The sequence below is a fragment of the Phoenix dactylifera genome, unplaced genomic scaffold (genome assembly GCF_009389715.1).
Source record: "Phoenix dactylifera cultivar Barhee BC4 unplaced genomic scaffold, palm_55x_up_171113_PBpolish2nd_filt_p 000550F, whole genome shotgun sequence".
Classification (NCBI taxonomy): domain Eukaryota; kingdom Viridiplantae; phylum Streptophyta; class Magnoliopsida; order Arecales; family Arecaceae; genus Phoenix; species Phoenix dactylifera.
In genome coordinates this window covers 38,485-50,084 of record NW_024067958.1, presented here as the reverse complement: position 1 = coordinate 50,084, position 11,600 = coordinate 38,485, and the positions used below count along the sequence as shown (strand labels likewise).

Genomic DNA, 11,600 nt, shown 5'->3' with positions numbered 1-11,600 from the left:
GCTTCCGGCCCTCTTGATGGGCTGCCCTAGTTCGTTGCATTCGACGACTATTTTCTCATCCTCACGAAGCTGCCACACATCCCGTGCTCGAGAGGAACCCCGTGTCAACCTCACTCTCCCTTGTTCATCTATAAAAAATAATAAAATATCCATTAAAACATTGGAGGCAAATTAATTAAAATAATTAGATTGTAAATGAACTTAATATATGCACTTTAAATCAAATTACCCTGGATATGTAAGTCATCCATAACCTCCTGTCCTGGATATGCTATCTACTGTAATTGAAGCTTGTTCTACTGTTTTGATTCCTTTATGCTCCTATGAATGCGTTTAGAGTGTACTGTGGGTTTCTTGATGCTTATTGGGTCATTCCAGATGTTAAATTGGATGTTGGTCGTGCACCAACAGAACTGGTTCTCTTTGTTGTTGAAGGTCTGGATAAAAGAATGTTTGGTCTGCTTCTGAAACATAGTTTCTGGAAAATCATCACTAGAGCAAAACTGGATTTATAATCAAATGTCAGGGACGCCATAGTGACTTGTTTTCTGGATACCATCATTTGCTGTCTTTATAATTCTTTTTCACTATTTTAATTTGATCATTTGACTAGGATTTCTTCCCAAGACTGCTGGGATATGACCTGGTCCATGATGCTGAGCTTCAAGTACATGGTGCTAAACTGATCTTTTTCGAGGCTAATGCCTCGTACGTGTCATTCCAGGTTGCTAGTGTGAAAACCAGCCCATATATAGTGGGCTAATGGGCCAAGCCTAACATGGCCGGCCCATCTGGAGTCCCTGATCACCAGTTGAGGCGGTTACAACCGCCTGACAGCCACGATCACCACCACCACCCTCCTCTCTTCCGACCAAGGGCTATAAAAGCTCAGGGATTCCTCGGCGAGGGACTTAGTAGATCACCCTCCCACCGCCCTCACTCCCTCTTTCTTCTGCTACAAAGAACTGAAGCATGAGTGGTGGCGCCGGAGGAGGAGGGAGCTCATCACCACACTGAGCCGCCGGAGGAGATACAGTAGCTTGCCTAAAAGGATTCACAGCTCCTCGGAGCTAGGTAAATTTCTTATCACCAATGTTCATGAGTTACATTCGGTCAATCTAGTGAAATAATCAAAATGGAAATAAGGGAAGAAGGGTAGGACTAAGATGTAGTGGAGGGAGGGGAAAGATCTCACCTGTGAGCGGCCGTAATCCCACATTGGCTCGGTCGATCGAAGGCCATGGTCGGCGTGCACCACCGGCTTCGGCCGGCTTCTCCTTGTCCATGGGGAAGGGAAACCCCCCTTCACTAGAGAGGGATAAGAAATGGAAGACGAAGAGGAAGGGAGGTCGGCCGCTACAGGCTGAGCCGCGGGCGGCGTTGGCTGGCCGCCGGCACCGTCGACCTCGGACCCGGCTCCTCCCGAAAACCCCTTCCGAGCTCGCCTCTTAGTTCATGGGATAAGAGGAGGGGGAGGAGCTCGGGAAAGAAAGAAGAAAGAAGGAGAAGAGAAGAAGAAAAGAAAGAAGAGGGAGGAAGGTTCGGGAAGGGAGAAGAGAAGAAAAGGAAAGAAAAAGGAAAAGAAAGGAAAAGAAGAAAAGAAAGAAAAGAAAAGAAGAAAGAAAAATAAATAAAAAATGGTTGTGGGCCGAAATGGGCCTGATTTCGGAGTGGGCTTCAAATAAATTTAAAAGCCTGAAGTCGGGCTGGGTCCTGGTCCGAGCCCAATAATTTTTAACCCAGAATTAACTGAACCAGTATACAATTGACCAAAGCCTGAACCATTAATTGGGTCAGATCTGAACCAGTTTGTAATTAACTCAGACTTGAACCAGTAATTGGGTCAGATCTGAGCCAGAATGCAAATGGGCCCAGACCTGAACCAGAGGGCAATTTGGTTTAAACCAGAAGTGGAATTGGCTCAGACCTGAACCAGAAGCTGGATCAGACCTGAACCAGAAGCTGAATCAGACCTGAGCCAGAAATGGAATCAAATCCGAACCAGAAATTAGCTTAGACCAGAACCAGAAATTGAATTGGGCCATGGGCCTGAACCAGAAATTGAATTAGACTATGAACCCGAAAATAAAATTGAGTCCTAAGAATGGGCTATAAATGACTTTAAGATTATAAATAGAAATGTGCAAGTGACATGTAATTTAATGATCTTGTTAGGTATTGGAGAATTGGCATTTGGTGAGCAAATTAAGGTAAGTAACCTGCCTTAATCTTATTATGGATCATGAATCACGTTTTATAAGATGAAAAAGTATTACTTATGCAATTGGAATTATGTATAAGAATTGTGGAAAAAGTACCTGATATAATCTTATGTTTCATCAAATACTTGTGATTACTCGATTATGAAATTGTATATGATTATTTATGTTTTCACAAAATTAGGATCAAGCATGTGTTAGCAAATGATTATAAGATTTTGGATACATAGCATCCATCATGATTATTATTATTATATTATGTATACATGATTATGATGATGCAAAAAGATGCATGGAAAAAATAAAGTTTTCAGCATGATCATGAGTTTTATTAGCATGATGCCATTATTCACTTTCCAATGGATCTATGAGAAAAGATTTATAAAAAGCATGATATGTTTTAAGAACTCTCAGATCGCTATGTATGACCCCCGCCAATGGGTAACAGTAACTAGGCATATGACCCCCGCCAGTGGGTAAAAGTAACTTGGCTTTACGACCCCCGCCAGTGGGTAATAGTAAATGGAAGATGACCCTGCAGTGGTAAAGGCCTTGCCGGGGGAATAAGAGCGGCCATAGCTACACTACCATCTAAGAGTATGAATTTTAAAGTATGGAATAATGGCAAAAGTTTTTATGATGCATAAATGGCAAAAGTTTTTATGATGCATATATGGCAAAAGTTTTTGTGATGCATATATGGCAAAAGTTTTATGATGCATAAATGGCAAAAGTTTTTTGATGCATAATCATATTTATGAAGTTGCATGAATGGACATGCATAGTTTTATAACTAGTTTGATTATGGCAAAGATTTGATTACATGAAATGTTTACTTTATTACAAGCACAGATTTCAAAGCATGAATAATAATAGTACATATTTCAAAGCATGAATAATGATAAGTATGGATTTCAAAGCAAGAATAATGATGAGTACGGATTTTAAAGCAGGGAATAAAGACAAAAGGTTTACGTCTGGTTTGATTTGGAAAATGCTTTCTTTTATTACAACTGTTTGTTCTTCAAATAGTGCATTGGCATACAAAAATATTATGCTTGATCTGATAAGATTATGCATTGTTACTTACTGAGCTTTATAGCTCACACCCATTTATTTATGTTCTTACAGATGAATAGGAGATGCTAGGAACAAGGAGCGTGACATGCCTCAGGGTTATGGGAATAATAAAATATTAAATGATGATATTGTTTTTAGAAGCTATGTATGGATTTTAATACCTGAACATAGTTGTTTAGTAATTGAAGTTTTAAAGAGGCTGCGTGTTATTGTATGCTTAACTTGGCAATAGCACGGCCGTGTCATGATCCGAATTCGGGGCATGACATTAAGTGGTATCAGAGCAATAAGTTTTAACCATGATTAAAAACTTTAAGACTAATCATGGGAATGGATAGTTAAGTTAGCTTTCACATAATTGGAATAACAATAATAAATAATAAAATAATAATTTTGGGTTATATTGTCTTAGGTGACAATGAGCATCAAAAAGAAGAAATGTAGGGCTAATATCAGCCATTTTAGAGACGTGATTGTGACAGAAAAGCTATCAAAGCCTAGGTTAAGATCATTGTGAATTGTGAATGGAAAACTACCAGAGCTTAGGTTAAGATCACATAGAATTGTGACAAAATTAGAATCAGAGAATAAGTTTAAGATCACTAGGATTTGCAACAGAAATGTATCATAGCTTAAGGTTATAATCACTTGGGACATGACAAAAGTATTAAAATTACATTCAGTGCTTAAGTGAAAGATCACTAAGCATTTTTAAATACCGGGTTTGGTATTCGATGAGTACGAAAGTACTGGATAAGATGTTTTTGATCATGATGAGAGATGTCTGACCTAAGACAAGTGTAGAAAGGTTAAATATGGCATAGCGGTTATACTATGTTCGGATATTGTATAACTAACTTGAAAGTTTAAAATTGATATAAATTTGGATGTGATTATTAGAGTGTGATTTGTACATGGATTGGATCATAGAATTGGAATGAGTCAAGAAGGATTTTATTTTATATAGTATTATAAAGGATTGTTCTTCAAGGTTAAATCCATATGTGGATTATAATTGGTATTGGCATACTTGGATATTGCAAATAGTTGTATTTCTATTGGTGGATTAAAATTCTTAAGACCATAGACTATGCATGTTGATGGGAGAGTTCTAGTTATTTGAATTTTCATGTTTGGATTGGGCTATTAGATCTTTCTCATAATTTTTGGACACTATTGGATGTGTTAGCTTAATCTCAAGTTTAAGTTTATGATTTGACAAGGGATCTTTATTATTGAGTGGAGACTTTGATTTTGGAGATAGATATTGAAATTGGAATGCTTGCTAACTAGGCTCGTAGCCAAAGTGTGGATCAGCTATGTTGGGGGTCCTCTCGGTGGACATTTTAGGTTATGATTAATTGGATTTTGACCAAAATTTAGTGAAAGAGAATTGATCATGGAATATTATCAATAGAATGTAATTATTTGTTGATTAGTTAATTTGGAAGTTCATTTTGTTATGGGGTATATTGTAATATTACTTCTAGCTTGAAGTTAATCATTTTGTGGCAAGTTAGGATCTCTTCATAAGAAATTGTTTAAGATTTAAGCTATGAAAGATTTTTATGATACCTAATTAAAATACTCTTCGAGGTTTGAACATGTTTGGGGAGTATGAATGAAACTCTTATGTTGAAGAAAAATATGTTGTGAGTTATTGCAAATAGGCCTATTTTCTTAAAGAAAAATCGATTTTATTGTATTCATCTTGGTGGAGTTACAAATAATTTTAATTATTGTCTTTGGATCCAAATAATAGATCTTATTCATGTTTACCGGGGACTGTATGATGTATATGGAATTTCAATTCAAAGTTTAGAATTATAAGTTAATCTAGGGTCTTTGTCAATATTGTTGAGGTTATTGTGGAAACCTAAATTTGCATGAAGAATTTAAATTTTAGAGACTTAGATGGTTAAGATGGAAGATCTTTGAGGTTTGACTCATTTGTGTTGAATTAAAGTCTTGTAATTTAGTGGAGCATTATAAAAAAAAAAAATTCTAGTTATAAGAGTTTGGAATCGTCCAGTTGAATTGATAAGGAAATTAAGATTCAATACATTTTGGGAATTACAGTAACGAGCCCATATGATGATTTTGAATGGAACAAATTGACTTGAGAGTTAATCTGGATTAGATGTATTCAAGAATCAAATATTCTTTCTTTTAGGCTTTACTTGGAAAATTGAAAATATGGATCTCTTTAGTTCCTAATACAAGTAGTATTTTGATCAAAAGTTATTAGTGAATCCAAAGATTTTAGTGTTGTGAATCAGAGTGCGCAGCGGAAACGTGGTAGAATGTTAGATAAAAGACTAAGTAACTTCATTTGTTAAAGAATTAAGGAATGCAAATTTCGAGGACGAAATTATTTTAAGGAGGGAAGAATGTGAAAACCAGCCCATATATGGTGGGCTAATGGGCCAAGCCTAACATGGCCGGCCCATCTGGAGTCCCTGATCACCAGCTGAGGCGGTTACAACCACCTGACAGCCACGATCACCACCACCACCCTCCTCTCTTCCGACCAAGGGCTATAAAAGCTCAGGGATTCCTCGGCGAGGGACTCAGTAGATTACCCTCTCACCGCCCTCACTCCCTCTTTCTTCTGCTACAAAGAACTGAAGCATGAGTGGTGGCGCCGGAGGAAGAGGGAGCTCATCACCACACTGAGCCGCCGGAGGAGATACAGTAGCTTGCCTAAAAGGATTCACAGCTCCTCGGAGCTAGGTAAATTTCTTATCACCAATGTTCTTGAGTTACATTCGGTCAATCTAGTGAAATAATCAAAATGGAAATAAGGGAAGAAGGGTAGGACTAAGATGTAGTGGAGGGAGGGGAAAGATCTCACCTGTGAGCGGCCGTAATCCCACATTGGCTCGGTCGATCGAAGGCCATGGTCGGCCATGCCAAAGAGCCCTTTCTCTTCCACTCAATTATGGCTTTCCCTTACATCAAAACCTTAGATCTAAAAATCCTATTCATGGAAGGGTCCTCAGCTCGAGTGAAATCTAGTTCGTATCCATGGGAACCGGCTTGATTTCAGCCGGAGGAGATCGAAGAGGAAGGAGAAGAAGAGGATCTCTATCCTCCGGCCGTGGACGTTGCCGGTTCGGGGCACTGCGAGCGTCGTCGGGTCGACCACAGGCATCGGCCGCGAGGCCAGCCATGCGCCATGCGGGCGCCGCTAGCTTGGCCGCAGACCGGCATGCACCACCGGCTTCGGCCGGCTTCTCCTTGTCCATGGGGAAGGAAAACCCCCCTTCACTAGAGAGGGATAAGAAATGGAAGACGAAGAGGAAGGGAGGTCGGCTGCTACAGGCTGAGCCGCGGGCGGCGTTGGCTGGCCGCCGGCACCGTCGACCTCGGACCGGCTCCTTCCGAAAACCCCTTCCGAGCTCGCCTCTTAGTTCATGGGAGAAGAGGAGGGGGAGGAGCTCGGGAAAGAAAGAAGAAAGAAGGAGAAGAGAAGAAGAAAAGAAAGAAGAGGGAGGAAGGTTCGGGAAGGGAGAAGAGAAGAAAAGGAAAGAAAAAGGAAAGAAGAAAAGAAAGAAAAGAAAAAGAAGAAAGAAAAATAAATAAAAAATGGTTGTGGGCCGAAATGGGCCTGATTTCGGAGCGGGCTTCAAATAAATTTAAAAGCTGAAGCAGGGCTGGGTCCTGGTCCGAGCCCAATAATTTTTAACCCAGAATTAAACTGAACCAGTATACAATTGACCAAAGCCTGAACCATTAATTGGGTCAGATCTGAACCAGTATGCAATTGACTCAGAGTTGAACCAGTAATTGGGTCAGATCAGAGCCAGAATGCAAATGGGCCCAGACCTGAACCAGAGGGCAATTTGGTTTAAACCAGAAGTGGAATTGGCTCAGATCTGAACCAGAAGCTGGATCAGACCTGAACCAGAAGCTGAATCAGACTTGAGCCAGAAATGGAATCAAATCCGAACCAGAAATTAGCTTAGACCAGAACCAGAAATTGAATTGGGCCATGGGCCTGAACCAGAAATTGAATTAGGCTATGAACCCGAAATGAAATTGAGTCCTAAGAATGGGCTATAAATGACTTTAAGATTATAAATAGAAATGTGCAAGTGACATGTAATTTAATGATCTTGTTAGGTATTGGAGAATTGGCATTTGGTGAGCAAATTAAGGTAAGTAACCTGTCTTAATCTTATTATGGATCATGTATCACGTTTTATAACATGAAAAAGTATTACTTATGCAATTGGAATTATGTATAAGAATTGTGGAAAAAGTACCTGATATAATCTTATGTTTCATCAAATACTTTGATTACTCGATTATGAAATTGTATATGATTATTTATGTTTTCACAAAATTAGGATCAAGCAGTTGTTAGCAAATGATTACAAGATTTTGGATACATACCATCCATCATAATTATTATTATTATATTATGTATATATTGATTATGATGATGCAGAAAGATGCATGGAAAAAAATAAAGTTTTCAGCATGATCATTGAGTTTATTCATGATGCCATTATTCACTTCCAATGGATCTATGAGAAAAGATTTATGAAAAGCATGATATGTTTTAAGAACTCTCAGATCGCTATGTATGACCCCCGCCAGTGGGGTAAACAGTAACTAAGGCATATGACCCCCGCCAGTGGTAAAAGTAACTTGGCTTAACGACCCCCGCCAGTGGGTAATAGTAACTGGAAGATGACCCTGCTGTGGTAAAGGCCTTGCCGTGGGAATAAGAGCGGCCATAGCTACACTACCATCTGAGAGTATGAATTTAAAGTATGGAATAATGGCAAAAGTTTTTATGATGCATAAATGGCAAAAGTTTTATGATGCAGTATATTGCAAAAGTTTTATGATGCATATATGACAAAAGTTTTATGATGCATAAATGGCAAAGTTTTATGATGCATAATCATATTTATGAAGTTGCATGCATGGACATGCATAGTTTTATAACTAGTTTGATTATGGCAAAGATTTGATATATGAAAGTTACTTTATACAAGCACAGATTTCAAAGCATGAATAATAATAGTACATATTTCAAAGCATGAATAATGATAGTATGGATTTCAAAGCAAGAATAATGATGAGTACGGATTTTAAAGCAGGGAATAAAGACAAAAGGTTTACGTCTGGTTTGATTTGGAAAATGCTTTCTTTATTACAACTGTTTGTTCTTCAAATAGTGCATTGGCATACAAAAATATTATGCTTGATCTGATAAGATTATGCATTGTTACTTACTGAGCTTTATAGCTCACACCCATTTATTTATGTTCTTACAGATGAATAGGAGATGCTAGGAACAAGGAGCGTGACATGCCTCAGGGTTTATGGGAATAATAAAATATTAAATGATGATATTGTTTTTAGAAGCTATGTATGGATTTTAATACCTGAACATAGTTGTTTAGTAATTGAAGTTTTTAAAGAGGCTGCGTGTTATTGTATGCTTAACTTGGCAATAGCACGGCCGTGTCATGATCCGAATTCGGGGCGTGACATTAGGTGGTATCAGAGCAATAAGTTTTAACCATGATTAAAAACTTTAAGACTAATCATGGGAATGGATAGTTAAGTTAGCTTTCACATAATTGGGAATAACAATAATAAATAATAAAATAATAATTTGGGTTATATTGTCTTAGGTGACAATGAGCATCAAAAAGAAGAAATGTAGGGCTAATATCAGCCATTCTAGAGACGTGATTGTGACAGAAAAGCTATCAAAGCCTAGGTTAAGATCATTGTGAATTGTGAATGGAAAACTACCAGAGCTTAGGTTAAGATCACATAGAATTGTGACAAAATTAGAATCAGAGAATAAGTTTAAGATCACTAGGATTTACAACAGAAATGTATCATAGCTTAAGGTTATAATCACTTGGGACATGACAAAAGTATTAAAATTACATTCAGTGCTTAAGTGAAAGATCACTAAGCATTTTTAAATATCGGGTTTGGTATTCGATGAGTACGGAAGTACTGGATAAGATGTTTTTGATCATGATGAGAGATGTCTGACCTAAGATAAGTGTAGAAAGGTTAAATATGGCATAGCGGTTATACTATGTTAGGATATTGTATAACTAACTCGAAAGTTTAAAATTGATATAAATTTGGATGTGATTATTAGAGTGTGATTTGTACAAGGATTGGATCATAGAATTGGGAATGAGTCAAGAAGGATTTTATTTTATATAGTATTATAAAGGATTGTTCTTCAAGGTTAAATCCATATGTGGATTATAATTGGTATTGGCATACTTGGATATTGCAAATAATTGTATTTCTATTGGTGGATTAAAATTCTTAAGACCATAGACTATGCATGTTGATGGGAGAATTCTAGTTATTTGAATTTTCATGTTTGGATTGGGCTATTAGATCTTTCTCATAATTATTGGACACTATTGGATGTGTTAGCTTAATCTCAAGTTTAAGTTTATGATTTGACAAGGGATCTTTATTATTGAGTGGAGACTTTGATTTTGGAGATAGTGTTAGATGTATGCCCTAGAAGCCAATCAGGCTGACACATTGTTAATTTTAGGGACATAATTTTGTACTTGACTATTTATTATTGAATAAATGAAAAGGCATCTTTTTCATTCATATTGTTATTGTGTCTATGAATCGTCCAAGGAAATTAATAAGATGATGATGCCTATTCTCAAGAGTTAAGAATTTGAGCTATGCATCATTGATTAATTTCTGAATGCTCTTGATCAATGGATCATCACAAGGACGGTGATCGATCCGATCAGTGCACACATTGCTTTCCTTATGGATGGACGAGACTCGAGTCCACAGTGTGGCGACACTGAAGTAATAGTGCAGGTGCTTGTTAAAGAACAAGGGTACTGAGCGTGACCAAGACAAGAAATCACTTGGATGTCTATCCACTCGTCAGTGACTTGCTTGATGTTGTAGTAGTGTGACTGGTCCTTTGACCTGCGATGCTTCGGCTACTCACAGTGAGGTTATTATAGTTTGACTGCACATATACATGGTCTCTAGCCATATGGGTCCATGCAGTGTAGATTGGTTGCAGTAGGTTCACTATAGGAGTAGGATATGCACCTATAAGGAATCTATCGATCTTGATAGATAAGGAGAGATCCTATGTGATTTATAAGACTGAGTTCGTAAGACCTCGGCCGGGGCAGATTGCACAGTGGAGAAAGAGTTCTCCGCTCTCGAACTTAAGTCGAATAAATCTTGACATATGACAGACGAAGGGGTTTGACGAGTTATCCATGACCTCCGTCCTGTAGGGATCCACGATAGAAGGACTGTATCACATGATAACTGCACCTAGAGGTTCATCATTCTATTCTGCTGGGTAGCCACTACATGCTGCTAGGTGTCACTGGTGGATGGTGGGACTCATAGGGATTATCTTGATAATCGATAAACCCTAATGAGTAGAGTTGGAATCGTTCCGACCCATTGAAAGGAGTTTTCAATGATATTGTGATAGAGATCACAATATATCTCACTACCAGTCAGAGTAGAACCTATGGGGTCACACACACTAGAGGCATTGACCGATCCGATGGTTGAATCGTGATTAGGAATCACAAGTAATCAATTCGATTGATAATAAGAAGGAACCGAGGGAATTAATTAATTGGACTTAAAACAAGAGTCCTACTTGGAGTAGGATTTCTAGAGTCCTAATTGGATTAGGACTAGAATTTCTGCTTGGACTAGGATTTCTACTTGGACTGGAAATCCTATTTGGAGTAGGACTAGGATTCCTACTTAGAGTAGGATTCCTATAATCCTAATTAGATTAGGAGTTTTGAATTAAATTTGGGATTCCTACTTGGAGTAGGATTCCTAGAGTCCTAATCGGATTAGGACTTCGAATTCAAATTAGAGTCCTAATTGAATTAGGACTAGAATTAAACAAGTCCTAATTGGATTAGGATTTCTTAAGTCCTAATTAATTATTAATCTAATGAATCAACATAACTCCTAATTGGGTTAGGATTGAAGAGTTCAATTGAGTCATAGTTCATTCAAGTTTTAATTGGATTAGGACTAGCATAGATTGAACCCAATTGATTCATGATTTGGTTAATCCTAATTAGATTAGGACTAAACCATGAGAAGGGCACCTAATCCTCCTTGGAGAAGGATTAGGTTAACCAAGTAAGAGGGGCATGAGCCCCTCTCCTCTTGATTGGTGTGGCATGAAGAGAGGGGCCGGCGCCCCCTCTTAGGGAACTAATCAAGAGCTCCTAAATGTTAGGAGCTCTAGATATCTTTAAAAAGGGGAGGTGGGCG

At 38.1% G+C, this 11,600-nt stretch overlaps 1 long non-coding RNA gene across 1 annotated transcript; it reads left to right on the top strand.

The window, feature by feature from the left end:
- The first annotated feature begins 2,177 nt into the window (after positions 1–2,177).
- On the top strand, positions 2,178–3,515 carry LOC120106508. The gene is made up of 2 exons (XR_005508646.1): positions 2,178–2,210; positions 3,351–3,515. It is a non-coding gene; the product is annotated as an uncharacterized LOC120106508 (long non-coding RNA).
- The last annotated feature ends 8,085 nt before the right edge of the window (positions 3,516–11,600 follow it).